The sequence below is a fragment of the Planococcus citri genome, chromosome 1 (genome assembly GCF_950023065.1).
Source record: "Planococcus citri chromosome 1, ihPlaCitr1.1, whole genome shotgun sequence".
NCBI classification, from domain to species: domain Eukaryota; kingdom Metazoa; phylum Arthropoda; class Insecta; order Hemiptera; family Pseudococcidae; genus Planococcus; species Planococcus citri.
The window spans coordinates 29,967,691-29,981,338 of record NC_088677.1 but is presented as its reverse complement, the minus strand read 5'-3'; the positions used below and the strand labels follow the sequence as shown (position 1 = coordinate 29,981,338).

General features: G+C 33.4%; 1 protein-coding gene across 2 annotated transcripts in view; it reads right to left on the bottom strand.

Annotated features, from left to right (window-relative positions):
* The window catches only part of LOC135831276 (tachykinin-like peptides receptor 99D), a 254,418-nt gene extending 241,430 nt beyond the window's left edge, over window positions 1-12,988 (bottom strand). Inside the window, exon 1 of one of the 2 annotated variants that reach the window (XM_065343646.1) lies at window positions 12,652-12,988. The gene's annotated coding sequence lies outside the window, so the exon portion shown is untranslated. The remainder of the gene's footprint in view (window positions 1-12,651) is intronic. The other variant, XM_065343648.1, reaches the window with a different exon arrangement.
* Window positions 12,989-13,648: the final 660 nt, after the last annotated feature.

The window sequence follows — 13,648 nt, the reverse complement described above, 5'->3', positions numbered from 1 at the left end:
AAATGCCCGATTTGCGACGATTCAATTTTTAATGAAGTGGACTTTAAAATCTAATTGTAAAGTCTGAATTTCAAACGCCTTCCTATGTAAAACTTGGAAAAAATATTTTTCAATACTTACATTTTTCAGAAACAAAAATTTGAGAACCTGACAAAATTTTTATTCCATTTTCACTTTTTCACGTTTTCACCTTGCCAATTCCGTGCAAAACGGACTTCAAGCTCAAATAAGCAACTATTTTTACCCATTTAAGTATGGCGATTAATAAGGCTTCAATAAAATAATTTCGAAAATAAACGTACCAAATTTAAATAAATATGGCTACGACGCGATATTTTCAGCTCTATTCTCGGTATAATAATTAAAAAATCGATATAACAATGAACTTTCCAACAAACAAGTACCCAGTTCAATTCAAATGATTAGGTAGGTAAGCAGAAAAATTCCTTCTGCTTGTTATTAAAAGTACTGTTAGATCGTGGCTACACTGGAGTAGGCCACGCCTATATTCTCCGACGATCTGTATATGCGTTGTGTATAATGTTCACGGAGACCAGTTCTCCAGTATGTTATGTACGTATTCGTGTGTGTGTTTTCTGTGTACAAGTGGCGCGATGTTTTTACCATTAATAAAGGCCTTTAAGCCCCCGTTTGTGTTATTATTTCGCGATCGCGATGATACGTAAGTTAGAAACGTATTTTCTAACATGGTGGAGGCGAAGCCGGGTAACCCCTCAAACGGTAATTCCCGCAGTGACGCGAATTTGAAGGTCTGAGGTCCGAGAACAAAATACCTATCTACCAAGAGATTAGGTATCAAGGTGACGATGACGCGAACGCGAATTCGGATGCGAGGAGAAGAACAAGATACCTGCCAAGTGATCAAGTATCAAGGAGATGAGTAAAATATTATCTGGGTAATATGTATCCTTTTCATACTATATTTTTGTGCATGTTAGTTGGCCAACTTAGGTAGGTTAATGTTATTTGCATGTACATGTATATGCGTGTGGTGGGTAGATAGGTAGGTACATATCCACATACGGATAGGTATAATATTGTGTGTATTTTAGATAGGTATATACCTACTTACCAATAGGTATTATATGTTGCATCAGATTGCTTTTAGTAGATCTACGTATTCGTTCGCTGTTGTCTGCAGCAGCAGCGGCGGATACAGGTTAGGGTGACAGATTCTAAAAATAGCATGTGTTTTAGAGTTCCCTTTTGGCGGCATCATTTTACGACTTTGCTTGTTTTACTTGCATGCGTGTGTATAGGTATAGGTACCTATTTTATTACGTTAAATATTATGCAGTGGTCATATACTCGTACATGAGTATTTTAAAGGAGTGCTTATGTTTTGAGATCTGCCGCTTGGCTAAAATAATAAGATTTAATGATGCAGAACTTTTTTATTGTTTTTAAAAAATGTCAACCGGCCGGTGATAAAAGGGATGCGACAAGTGTATGTGTATTTGGAGCTGGAATACTGTGTATTTTTCAATTGTGGTGTGCTGTATTTTTCATGATGTATGGAATTTGAAAATTACGAGCTCTTAGTAAATTTTAATACCTAAGATTTCTTTTACCACAAAGAAATCTTGCAGCTGCAGAGTGGCGAGTTGAGATGCGAGGCACAGAGGTGTGGTTTATTCTTTCAAGTGCCTGTATGTAGTGTAGTACTTACTAGGTTTACATTTAGTATTGTGACTGTGACTGTGGTGTATGTTCACGATCTTTTGTGTGCTTTCTTTGGAGATTATTTTTCAATTTTAAATTGATAAAACTACTGAACTATTGATTGTGCTTTGTGGTGTGTACTCTAGTACAGTTCGAGAGTGTGATTTGCTGATTTGTTTATTGCAGTCAAGGTGAGAAATGATATATGTTTACCTAGGTACTACCTACTTAAAATGTGATAAGAGTGTGGGTTCATTGTTACACACTGGTTTCAGGATCTCAATATGAGTGTTCCATATTGCTGAAAATGAATCTCAGTGGGTAACATGAACGAAAAGTGAGCTATCAAGCAAGTTAATAGCTGGGAATATGAGAGTACCATATTCTTGGGGATGGACTTGTGAGATAGTAGGTATAGGTGAGTTTGATATTTCTTTATGAAGAAATTTTATTTGATGAAAATTTTAAAAATGAAATTTTGAATTATGTGAGGACCTTCAATCAGTTCAGTAACTGAAAATAATGAGTGTGCCATATTTTCGGTGACAGTTCTGTTTGATTGTTGTTTTGAGATGTGAAAAATTATTAATTGAATTTTAAATTTAAATTATGATATGAGATCTGTCTTTTGTGTGTTCATCTGGGTACATGAGTGTTCCATGGCTCATGATTGGATGCATGGAAAGTCAGGAGAATTATTTAATAATCTTATTGAGTGGTACTTGCTATTTTTATAGATGAGTAGTCGAGGTCGAGGAAGAGGTCGAGGTCGAGGTCAAGGTCAAGACCAAGGTGGTGACCCAGATTTGATAACTACTATTTTACGACAGCAAACAGAAATCCTAAGGGCCCTGCAAGGAAATCCCTCAGGTACAATTTCGATAAAAACTGATTATAAGCTTACCTCTGATATGCGCTTTGATGTGTGGTATGATAGTTTCTCAAGTGAACTGTCTGCACTTGATCTGCTCGATATAATTCAAACTAATATTATTCCGAATCGTAATTATACTTCGAATGAAATTGTGATTAGAAAGAATAAGGTTCGGCATATTTTGATTAATCGAATTGATACTAGTTATCACAATAAAATTGTAAATATTCGTGACCCTCTTGAAGCATTGACTAAAATCAAGGAATTTAGGAAAGCCGAAATAAATTCTACATCATCGACTTTGCAAAAACAACTTGAGGATCTACGTTTTAATAAAGGTTCCGAATCTGTGGCAGAATTTATTTTGAGATTTGAGGCAGCCGTTCAAAAATTTGAAATGTTATGTAAACCTCTTGAAAACGATGCCAAATGCAATCGTTTCATAATTGCAGTTAGGGAGCAGTACTCGTTATATGAGTTGACTGCTGAGACTAGGTTCATACAGTCAAATTATGACGAATTGATGAAATTATGTTTATGGTTCGAATCAAATGAGAAAGAAAAGCAAGTGCTTGTTACAGAGCCTGCTTCAGCTTTTCGATTTGGAGATGATAGAGGAGGTGTTTCTCAAGGTCAAAATAGTCGAGGTGGACGTGGCTTTGGAGGACGTGGACATAGAGGTGGTGGACGTGGATTTGGTGCTGGGCGTGGCAACCGTGGAAATCGAAGTAATCGTGGCAGTGGCGTAGGACGTGGAACTGGTCGTGGAAATGGCTATGGAAATGGCTATGGAAATTTTTCAAATTATGGAAATTTTCCAACTCGTGGAGGTTTTCAACATCGAGGAAGGTTTCAAAATCCCAGGCATAGTTCCGAAGAAAGGCGAACGGATTATTGCTTCAATTGCGGTGCAAATAAGCATCGAGCGTCGGAATGCTTCATCGAGCCTGGCAGCGGTATACGGTTTTGTTACAAATGCCACAAATACGCTCAGCACATCTCCTCCTCATGTCCCCTAGCCACTCGAGGTAAAATTAAGAACAAAACTCCCAAAAATAAAGATGATAGTGAAAAAGACAAAAAGTAATTAAAAACTTGAATTATAGCGCTACACGAGGTGAGATTAACAAATGAGACGAGTACATCAAATGAGATAAGCACTTCTGGTCAAAGTGGTGTAGTGCTAGCAGCAGGTGTGGAACAAATGAGATCTGAGATAGGTAAGTCAAAAATTACTTTTGTAGCTGATTGTGGTGCCAGTGAACATCTTATTCGAGAATGTGATATTTTGAAAAATAAAAGAGATAGGCAAGTATCATTGCGTGGTGCGAGCGAAGATGTTCACGTAGATATTACTCAAAGTGGTGAGTTATATGTAAAAAGTCTGTGTGGTGAGCCATTTACTCTGAAAAATGTTATGTATGCTAAAAATGCTTCTGAAAATCTATTATCTCTGAGAAAATTTACTGATAATGGATATTCAATTATTTTGAATTCAAATACTATTGAAATTTTTAATCCTAAAACAAAACGTACTTTATTTACTGGAGTTTATAAAAATAATGTGTGGGTTGTAAATTTTGATTTATGTGATGAGAATGAAAAATCTGTGAGGGGCGCAGCTTTTGTAGCGAAGAAACGTAAAATTGATGAGGTCAGCAATGCAAATGAGACAAGTAACGAACCAGATAAGAAATTTAAAAGTGACGTGAATGTCAAAAGTGAAGGTTTCAAAATTCATGAAAATTTAGGGCATATTTCACGATCATATTTGCAGCAAATGGCTAAACGTGATGAGAAACTGAAAAATATAAATTTTGATGAGTCTATACTTGATTGTGAGGTGTGCATTGCTGCAAAGATGACGCGATTACCTTTTAAGAATGATAGGAGATTAGCTATTAGGCCTTTAGAAATTATCAATTCTGACGTGATGGGACCTATTAGGCCAATGACCTTTCCTCATAAGTATAGGTATGTTGTATCTTTTGTTGATGAGTTTTCAAGATATGCAAGTACCTACTCAATAAGAACTAGAGATGAGGTTCCTGCTTGTTTTGAGAAATTTCTGGTGAGAGCAAGGAACAAATTGGGAAGTGATGTGAAAGTTTGCTATTTGAGGTGCGATGGTGCGAAGGAATATACTCAAGGTAAGATGAAAGAAATTTGTGAAAAAGAAAAGATTGAACTTGATGTATCTCCTCCTGATACTCAACAATTGAATGGTAAGTCCGAGCGCTGGAATCGTAAACTTCAAAATACCGTTAGGTGTTTTATGATTGATTCAGGATTACCAGCTAACCTGTGGCATTTAGCTGTTGATGCTGCAACTTATGTGTTGAATAGAACATGTCATAAGGGTATCAATTTTGAAATACCGTTGAATAAATTTGATCCTAGAGAGAAGAGTGGTCTCAAGTATATTTCTCGTTTTGGTTGTCTTGCTTATCGCAAAATCTTGAAGAAAAGTGATCTTAAGAAGTTTTCTACTCAAACTTATAGTCAGGAAAAATCGTCAAAGAACAAAGATAGTCTGAAGCGTTATTTCTTAGTAGGATATTCTTCAAACAGCTATAAACTACTTGATATTCAAAGTGGCGAGATTATTAATACACGTGATGTGAGACTGAGACCATCAGTAGTTTATAAGGACGTGTGTGATGAGATTAAGTCGCCGGCTATACCAACTGTTGATGAGACTATCAACTATGATGAGTGGCTTTCAAATGCTAATGCTGAACTTGAGATTTTGAAGCAAACTAGTTTGAATAAACCATTTACGAGATCAGAGGCGCGAAAATTGGAGATTCAGCAGAATTTGATTGCCTTAGCTAAGTTTGATGATAAAGGTGATGTGTTTGCTTTGATCAACAATGACCCTGTCACTTATTCAGAGGCAATTTGTAGAGAAGATGGCAAAGAATGGCTGGAGGCTATTGAAGAGGAAAAATCATCTATGGTTGAGAATGACGTTTGGGATATTGTAAGGCGAGATGAGTTGGAACCTAGAACAAAAGTGTTGTCTCATAGATGGGTGTTTCGTAAGAAGATTTGTGTAGGTGGTATTACGAAATATAAGGCAAGGCTAGTTGTTCGTGGGTTTGAAGATACTAATAATTACGAGTTGTATGAAACATTTGCACCAGTGGAAAGACTACCGAATATTCGAACTATTTTCTCTCTTATTAATAAGCTAGATCTTGAGGTGACTCAGTTGGATGTCAAGACAGCTTTTCTTTATGGTATATTAGATGAGCCAGTTTATATGGAGGTTCCTGAAGGAGTGTTGTCAGATGATGTGCGGGGGGAGTATGTTTGTAAATTGAAGAAGAGTCTCTATGGTTTAAAGATAAGTCCGAAGAAGTGGAATGAGAGGCTTGAATCTGAAATCCGAGAGATAGGTTTGGAGAATACTTTGAATGAGCCATGTTTATTTACATTTCATCAGGATGGAATAATTGCTGTTATTGTTATCTACGTGGATGATTTGATTGTGGCCAGCAACAATGCGGAGAAAATGAAAGAAATTGTTGATAAATTGTCTTCAAATTTTAAGATCAGTGATCTAGGCGAGTTAAAGAAATATTTAGGAATAAATATAACACGTGATAAGAAAAATAAAGTGATAACATTAGATCAGCGTGAATATGTTGATAAGATCTTGGAGCGTTTTGAGATGAGTAATTGTAAATCAGTAAAGACTCCAATGGTTGAACGTGGCGTGATGAATAAGGAGTTAAAAGCTTTAGAAGAGAGTGAAGAGGGAAGTGAAAGTAGGAAAATGTTGGAATTAACTGAATTTCCATTTCGTAAATTGATAGGTTCTTTACGATATTTAACGGATGGTACTAGGCCTGATATTGCTTATGCAGTTCATGAGTTGAGTACTCATATGTCAGCACCTACAAATTACGATTGGATGAGAGCTAAACATGTGTTGAGATATTTAAAAGGAACTCGAGATTACTCATTGAGGTACGAAGGAAAATGTGATGAGTTGGAAGTTTACACCGATGCAAGTTTTCGTGATGTGCAACCTTCAATGAAAACAACTGAAGGATATATTATTAAATTATTTGGTGATGTGATTTCTTGGGCGGCGCGTAAAAGGAAGAGACGCGTAACATCAACTTGCGAGGCTGAATTCCGTGCTTTGAATGAAGCATTGCGTGAGATGAAGTGTTTGCAAAGCACTATAAAAGGTGTGATGAATCGATATTTATATCCAGTGGTTGCATATTGTGATAGTGATTCAGCCGTGAAATGCACTACTGTAACAAGTAAGCCGAAGTTGAAACATGTGATAGAAACTGAAGCTCAACTGGTAAGAGAGTGTGTGAAATTTGGAGAGGTGAGAGTAGAGAAAGTAACTTCAGAAGAGCAGTTGGCGGATATCTGCACAAAACCGCTACCTATACCTCGTTTTTCTATTTTAAGAGATGAGCTCCTATCTATTATTTAAATTCTAATGCTTTTGTTGTAAGTTTCAGATACACACGATTTAAATGTGGAAAGTTACCTGGACATCGATCTTAATGAAGATGAACTTGATCTAAAATGATTGTTGGTGAGAAAAAGATTATGTGATGTGTCTCAAAATTTTATTCTATGTAAACAGAGTGATGCGAATATAAATAGTCACAGTGTTTTGGCTTTACTGTGGCGGGGCTTCTGTGTGGTGTGATTTATGAATTTTTCTTTTTCAAAATTTTTTTAAATTGTACATCATCGGAGAATAGGGGGAGTGTTAGATCGTGGCTACACTGGAGTAGGCCACGCCTATATTCTCCGACGATCTGTATATGCGTTGTGTATAATGTTCACGGAGACCAGTTCTCCAGTATGTTATGTACGTATTCGTGTGTGTGTTTTCTGTGTACAAGTGGCGCGATGTTTTTACCATTAATAAAGGCCTTTAAGCCCCCGTTTGTGTTATTATTTCGCGATCGCGATGATACGTAAGTTAGAAACGTATTTTCTAACAAGTACCAACTCGAAACAAAAACTCGACGAGGAATCACATTCTTTCTAAAACGAATTAAAAGTCAATAAAACTTGACCCGTTAATGATCATAATTTCATACCGTTCGTCGTACTTCCCATACAGTCATCTTCTATATCGCATAGTTCATCAAGGTTACCCCTCTCTCCCCTCGACGGTTGATATAAATTTAAGAATTGTCGCCACTACCGACAGTTTTATTCGTCGTGTTGAACAAATTTATTTTTACACCGATTCCCTCATCTGATATATTATTAGTAAGCGAATTGTGTGTTTTGCTTTTTTTCTTTCTCTCTCATTTCTTAGTAACAGCTCTGAAAATAATCACACGAGGGGTTTTGTCGATAGGTACAGTACAGAAGTCGAGAGGCGAGGCAAATTAAAAACAAAAAAAAAATATTTTCATCGAGTTCGACGCGCAAACAGTAAAAAGCGAAACAACTCGACGAGCGATTGTTGTATGGAAAATTTTTTGCGTCTTTCTCTCGTTCAGATTGAGCTTTTTTGAAAGCGCGAGAATTATATGATACTCTTCTCTTACACACGTGAAATGTGAAAATTGTCCCGACGAGGAATAATTCTGCGAAAACACCACTTTACTTTTCCACAAATCCATAAAGGCAAATTTTCAAACACATTATCAGCGATTTTTTTTTCCTACATCATATGTGCGTCTTTCTTTACTATATAAACTTACCATATTGCCAAAGTAGGTAACCGATAAATTCGCGTAATAAAAAAAAAAAAAACTTTTGCCGAATAAAAATGTAATGGAAACTTCCCGTATTATTTGCAACGAAAATTCAATAAGTAAATACCTATATCTGAGCTTTTTGTACTTTGTGAGTTCTATATTATTTTTTTTTTTAAATTCTTACCTAGGTACATTAAAAAGATGCATTATTTTTTTCATCAACGAATTAAATTATATAAGTAGAAAAAAATATAATAATGTGAAATGCAGGAAAAGGAATTTTCAAACAGAAAAATTACTATCATACGTACGTAAAACTTCATTAGGTAGGCTAAATGTAGGTACCTATACCTTTGATACATAAATAACAATCAATTTACCGTATATATTCCAGTCATTTAACGTCATTTACTTAAAATAATATATTGCCTCGCGTACCTCGCCAATTTTTCAGCTTTACGAAGAGAAATAAATTAAGACAGGATTTTTTTTTTAGAAAACCCAACGATGAAATTGTGAAAAAATCGAAATATTTTCACAATGGGTCACCTTACAAATTGAAAAAAGATAATTTATTTATGTATTTGTTGTTCACCTCCGAACAGCATTTTTTTAATGGTTGTAGGTCTCGAATTCAAACCAAAAAATTGAACAATTCTATCAAATTAATTATACTTATCGTGAGATCGTAAAAATTCGTGATATTTTTATTCGAACATTCGATATTATAATTAGCTCGAAGTGTCGAGTTGTGTTTTGAATGTTGTGAAAAAAAAAGAAAAAAAAATGTTTATAAGGTTGAAATTGAAGTGGGTGCGAATAGTAAGCTGGCAATTGCGTTTTCTTTTTTGGTAACTGCCGAAATGTAATTTAAATTTTCAAAGAGAAAAAAATGAAAAGAAAAAGGAAGAGAGAAAAAACTGAGGTGGATGAATGGAAATTGTTTTTTACATTGAAAAAACAAACGACGATCAAAATGCATAAACTTATACTTCCTTAAACTTCAGTTTAAAAAGTTATATCCTGAATAGAGATTATGATTAAATGAACATATACAATCCACCTTTCAGAATTTTGTTTTCATATTTAATATTAAATTTGAAAATAACTAAAAACAAAATACTTGAAGGAGCTATGAAGTAAGTGTGTAATTACGTTACATTTGATAAAAAGACGCAAATTCAACTTTCTATGTAAGGTAGGTATTAATTTTACGTATTTCTTTAGATATTTATTAAATACATTTCAAAATTGCGAACCGCTATTTCAATTTAATTCTAAAAATGAAGAGATAAAATAACATGTACTTCAAAAAGTAAAAGAATTAAAATTAATACCGTAAGTTTTTCCTAATGAAGAAAATTTTTAAAGCATTGATAATTCTGGGTAAAAATTGATATTGTAGATAAGTATTTAGCGCAAGCAAAATCATAAAATTATATTACGGAACGTTAACAATTTTATCACCTTAGAAAGTGATAATTTTATCTAAAAATCTAAGTAGGTACGGTATTTATATATTTTTCAAATCCAGTGGCGCAAGGAACGAAGAGAGAGGGGGTTTCTTCCCTTGGATGCAAACGTTAGGATAACGAATTCAAATATAGGTACATATTAAATAGTATTTTTGCTCCGAATATTTCAAAAGCTAAGCCTTTCTAAAGAAAACTGATCATATTCTACCAGTAAATAATTTCAGGCCCCACAACAAAATTTCGTTTTTCTTTATTTTCTTTCTTTCTTTGCAGAAACCCCTTAGGTACCTGCTTTGTTTTTCTCAAAATTCGATTCATTGTGAGAAAAAAATTGAAAGAAAAAATCCTAGATTTTTCATCACAAACAATTTAAACTTTCCAACTTGAACACTAAAAATATTCAAAAAAGGCCTCATATTTTTTTTGCAAGTGAGAAATTTCATGCTCTGCAATTTCATTTTTTCCCCAACTTTTTTTTTGTATTTTAAGTTTTCGTCAAAAAAAGAAAGTTGAAAAATAATCCAAATACATATTCAATTTCAATTCAAGCTTGCAAAATATAAAAAAATTCACTCTACTGATGAAAAATTTTACGCCTCATAATTATGTGCAATTTTGCTTCTTTTCCTTTTTTTTGTTAATGTATGTACTCGTACTTAATACTCTTGATTTTTTGATGAAACACAAAAACTTATTTTTTGAGAAAAACTGTAAGTTTTATGGAAAAAAATGAAGAAAAAAGATAGTGAAGCATTAAGATTTGCATTGAAAATCGTTTGATCATTACGTAGTAGTTCTTCAGGATCTTGACTTTTGAAATAAAATTGAAAAAATTTCCATTATTGCACTAATTGCACTGTTGAAAATGAAATGATGTTTCAACTCCTGCAATTTTGATGATGACCAAAAAAAGTAATATCGTCTTTTTTGTAATATTTCAACACGAAAAACTCGGTAGGTAATTCAGTTATTTAAGTAGGTGCCAATTTTATTATTTCTAATCTTTTGAAAGTGATCAAAGTTTTGCTTGTCCAAAACCTAAAACCTTCTAAGGCATTCTTAAAAATCTGAAATTTGTCTATTCCGCAGTTAAATCTGCTTGTAGTTCTGCTTTTCTTAATTTTTTTTTTCTTATAGAACTTTAAACTTTTTCCAAAAAGTTGGATTTTCTACGCGGAATAATTTGAAATTATTTTTACTGATCGCGAGTGGATTTTTCGCTACCTAAATCAATTGTTTTCTATTTTCACATTTTTAAAAGAAAACATCATCTTAAGAACAAAATGAATAGAAAAAAAATTGCCACTAACAAAATTCAATCAGCTTTCTTCTTTCTTTTTTTTTCGAGAGAGAAAGCTTAATTTTTAAAATATTTATGACCGAAAATAGAGGTCGAACTTTTGAAAATTAGACAAAAATATCTCAAGAACTAAAAATTTTGTTTAAATGAAAAAAAAAGATCAAAAGATTTACCTCGTAACTTTATTTTTGAAATCAGCGCTAAATTGAATCAAAAACACCCATCAAAACGAAAAAAAAAACAGTTTAAATAATTTATGAGCTTCTTCAATTTTATTGATAGAAAAATAGTTGATAAATATCAATTTTTTCGTGTGTTTTTTCTCAAGAATTTTTTTTTACTCATGGTTCATGTTTTTACTCGTATAATAATTTTCAACTTATTATTCATAGCTGTTCGTCCTGAGAAAATAATGGCAAGAAATATTACAATATTAAAATTAATTTGATTCATTTATGTTATTATTTGGATGCTTAAGTAATTAAAGATACCTAAATGACTTGAGCAAATTTAATTTCAACCAAAAAAAAAAAAAAAAAATACAAAAAAGTCAACACTTTGTTTCATAACTCTCCCTTCTCTCATTTTTTTTCTCCAAATACATACATAAGGTTATCCATTTTGCAAAAAAATAAATAAATAAAACGTAAGTAACGAAAAATCAAGAATATTTTTATATTTTACACGTTAACTCGGGTCGTTTAATCTAAGACGGGTCTCGGTCCGTGTGCTTTTCTCATTATTTTGGAATTTAGAACTTGTATCTGCTATTTCTGCTGGGTACCATAGTGAGTAAATGTACAAACGAAGAGAAAGTCATTATCGTTACCCTTTGTCAATCGTCTGTCAACGGTGTCGATTCTAAAGTATTTTTAAATTGTCTTATAAAAAAATTCTTAGAAAACTACCCATCAAAAAGTTCTTTTGAACGTAATTTAGCACCCAAACATGTAACAGCAGCACACATCTTATATACATCGACGCCTAAAAATCTGTCACTGGCTGTATTGTTTCAAAAGAGGAAAAAAAAAATCTCCAAAAATAAAATGCCTCATTATTTTTAATCTTTCAACAGATTGGAGTTTCTTAAATCGTTGAGTAATATTCTTCAATTATTAATCGATCATTCATTAATACCTATCTAACTACGTATTACACAATATCGGCAAAATGCCTAATTAAAACAACGAAGTAGTCGAGTTCAAAGAGTTTTCACTCGAGTGCAACTAATTTATATAAACGACAGGTAGGTATAGCCTATATTTTAGCTAAGGAAATTTTATATTTCTCAACTAAATAAGAGTTCTTTATACACGAGGTTCAATCTGTACGCTGTCAGTCATGCATTTTATTTGCTCGGCTTTTAATTAAAACCGCACACCGCCGAAAATTTGCATACGAGAAGTTGAGAGAATGAAGTTTCGTACGTGTATAAACTAAATAAATGTACATATATTTTGGTAATATTACGCTTCGGCAAAGATTTAATAGTATTTCTTCAAAAATTACCAAAACTTCAGCTATATCACAAATAAGATCGTGAAATTTTACACATTACGATTATATTCCAAACTGAAAGAATATTCTCTGTAAATAAAATAATCATCTATTGAAGTTCATTACCTCTGTATCATTTCTAAACACTGTCAACACGTCGCACTCGAAGATCCCAGCAAAAGTGCCAATCACGATTCCAAATTTTCATGCACAAAATTCCACGAGAAAAATCATTGAAAAAAATTCCGCACAACTGTATGTATTTTACTATGCACCTATCTCAAGGTTTAACCAATAAAAAAAATAATAAAAAAGATCACTGATTCCTTTCAGTCGATCACTACGAAGACGAACGCACACGATTCGCGCGTTTCGAAAAGATCGTTTACCTAAGGACTCAAAACGTGAACTGACGATTAGTTAAAACCATGCGATGGTCGTAGTTACGTTATTTTCAAATAACCCGCCAAAACCAGAGGCGGAAAAATTATGCTACCGCGAATCTCATATCTGAGTGCGCGCGTTCATTCGCTACCATAGCCTATAATTGCTTCCCTTCTATATACGAGTATCTGGTAAGTCTAGGTAGACAGGGAAAAAAATCCACATGTGAGTTAAATATTCGTTTGAAATCGAGAAGAAGAAAAAAAACTATGAAATCAAGGTTAAATTAATGTAACAACTTCACTTCATTAGTGTTTGGTATAGATATGTGTGTAGTTATTGATACATCACGATTTGGATTTAAAAAAAAGCACAACAACCGATGTAAAATTTGACTCATTAAGCGCTTCTTTTCAAGTTATCTATGGTTTTTTTGATCTATAATTATAGAGGATGGTTAGTTTTTTTTAAATAAATTTCTTTGATACTCGTGTGTGTGTTGTTGTTGGATTACACGTCAGGTTACGAAATGACATAGCTCAGCAAGCTCAGCATGAATTTATCCATTTTCATTACCTACCCTCTTATATGTACCTATCCATTTTGGTTGAATGAGCAGACATATTCAAACTATAGTAGGTATAGAGATCTAACTCGAATTACTGATAAAATTGTACTTTTATATTGTTTTCTCCATAAAAATTAAAAAAGTCAGCTTAGGATTAGCAATATCAACACT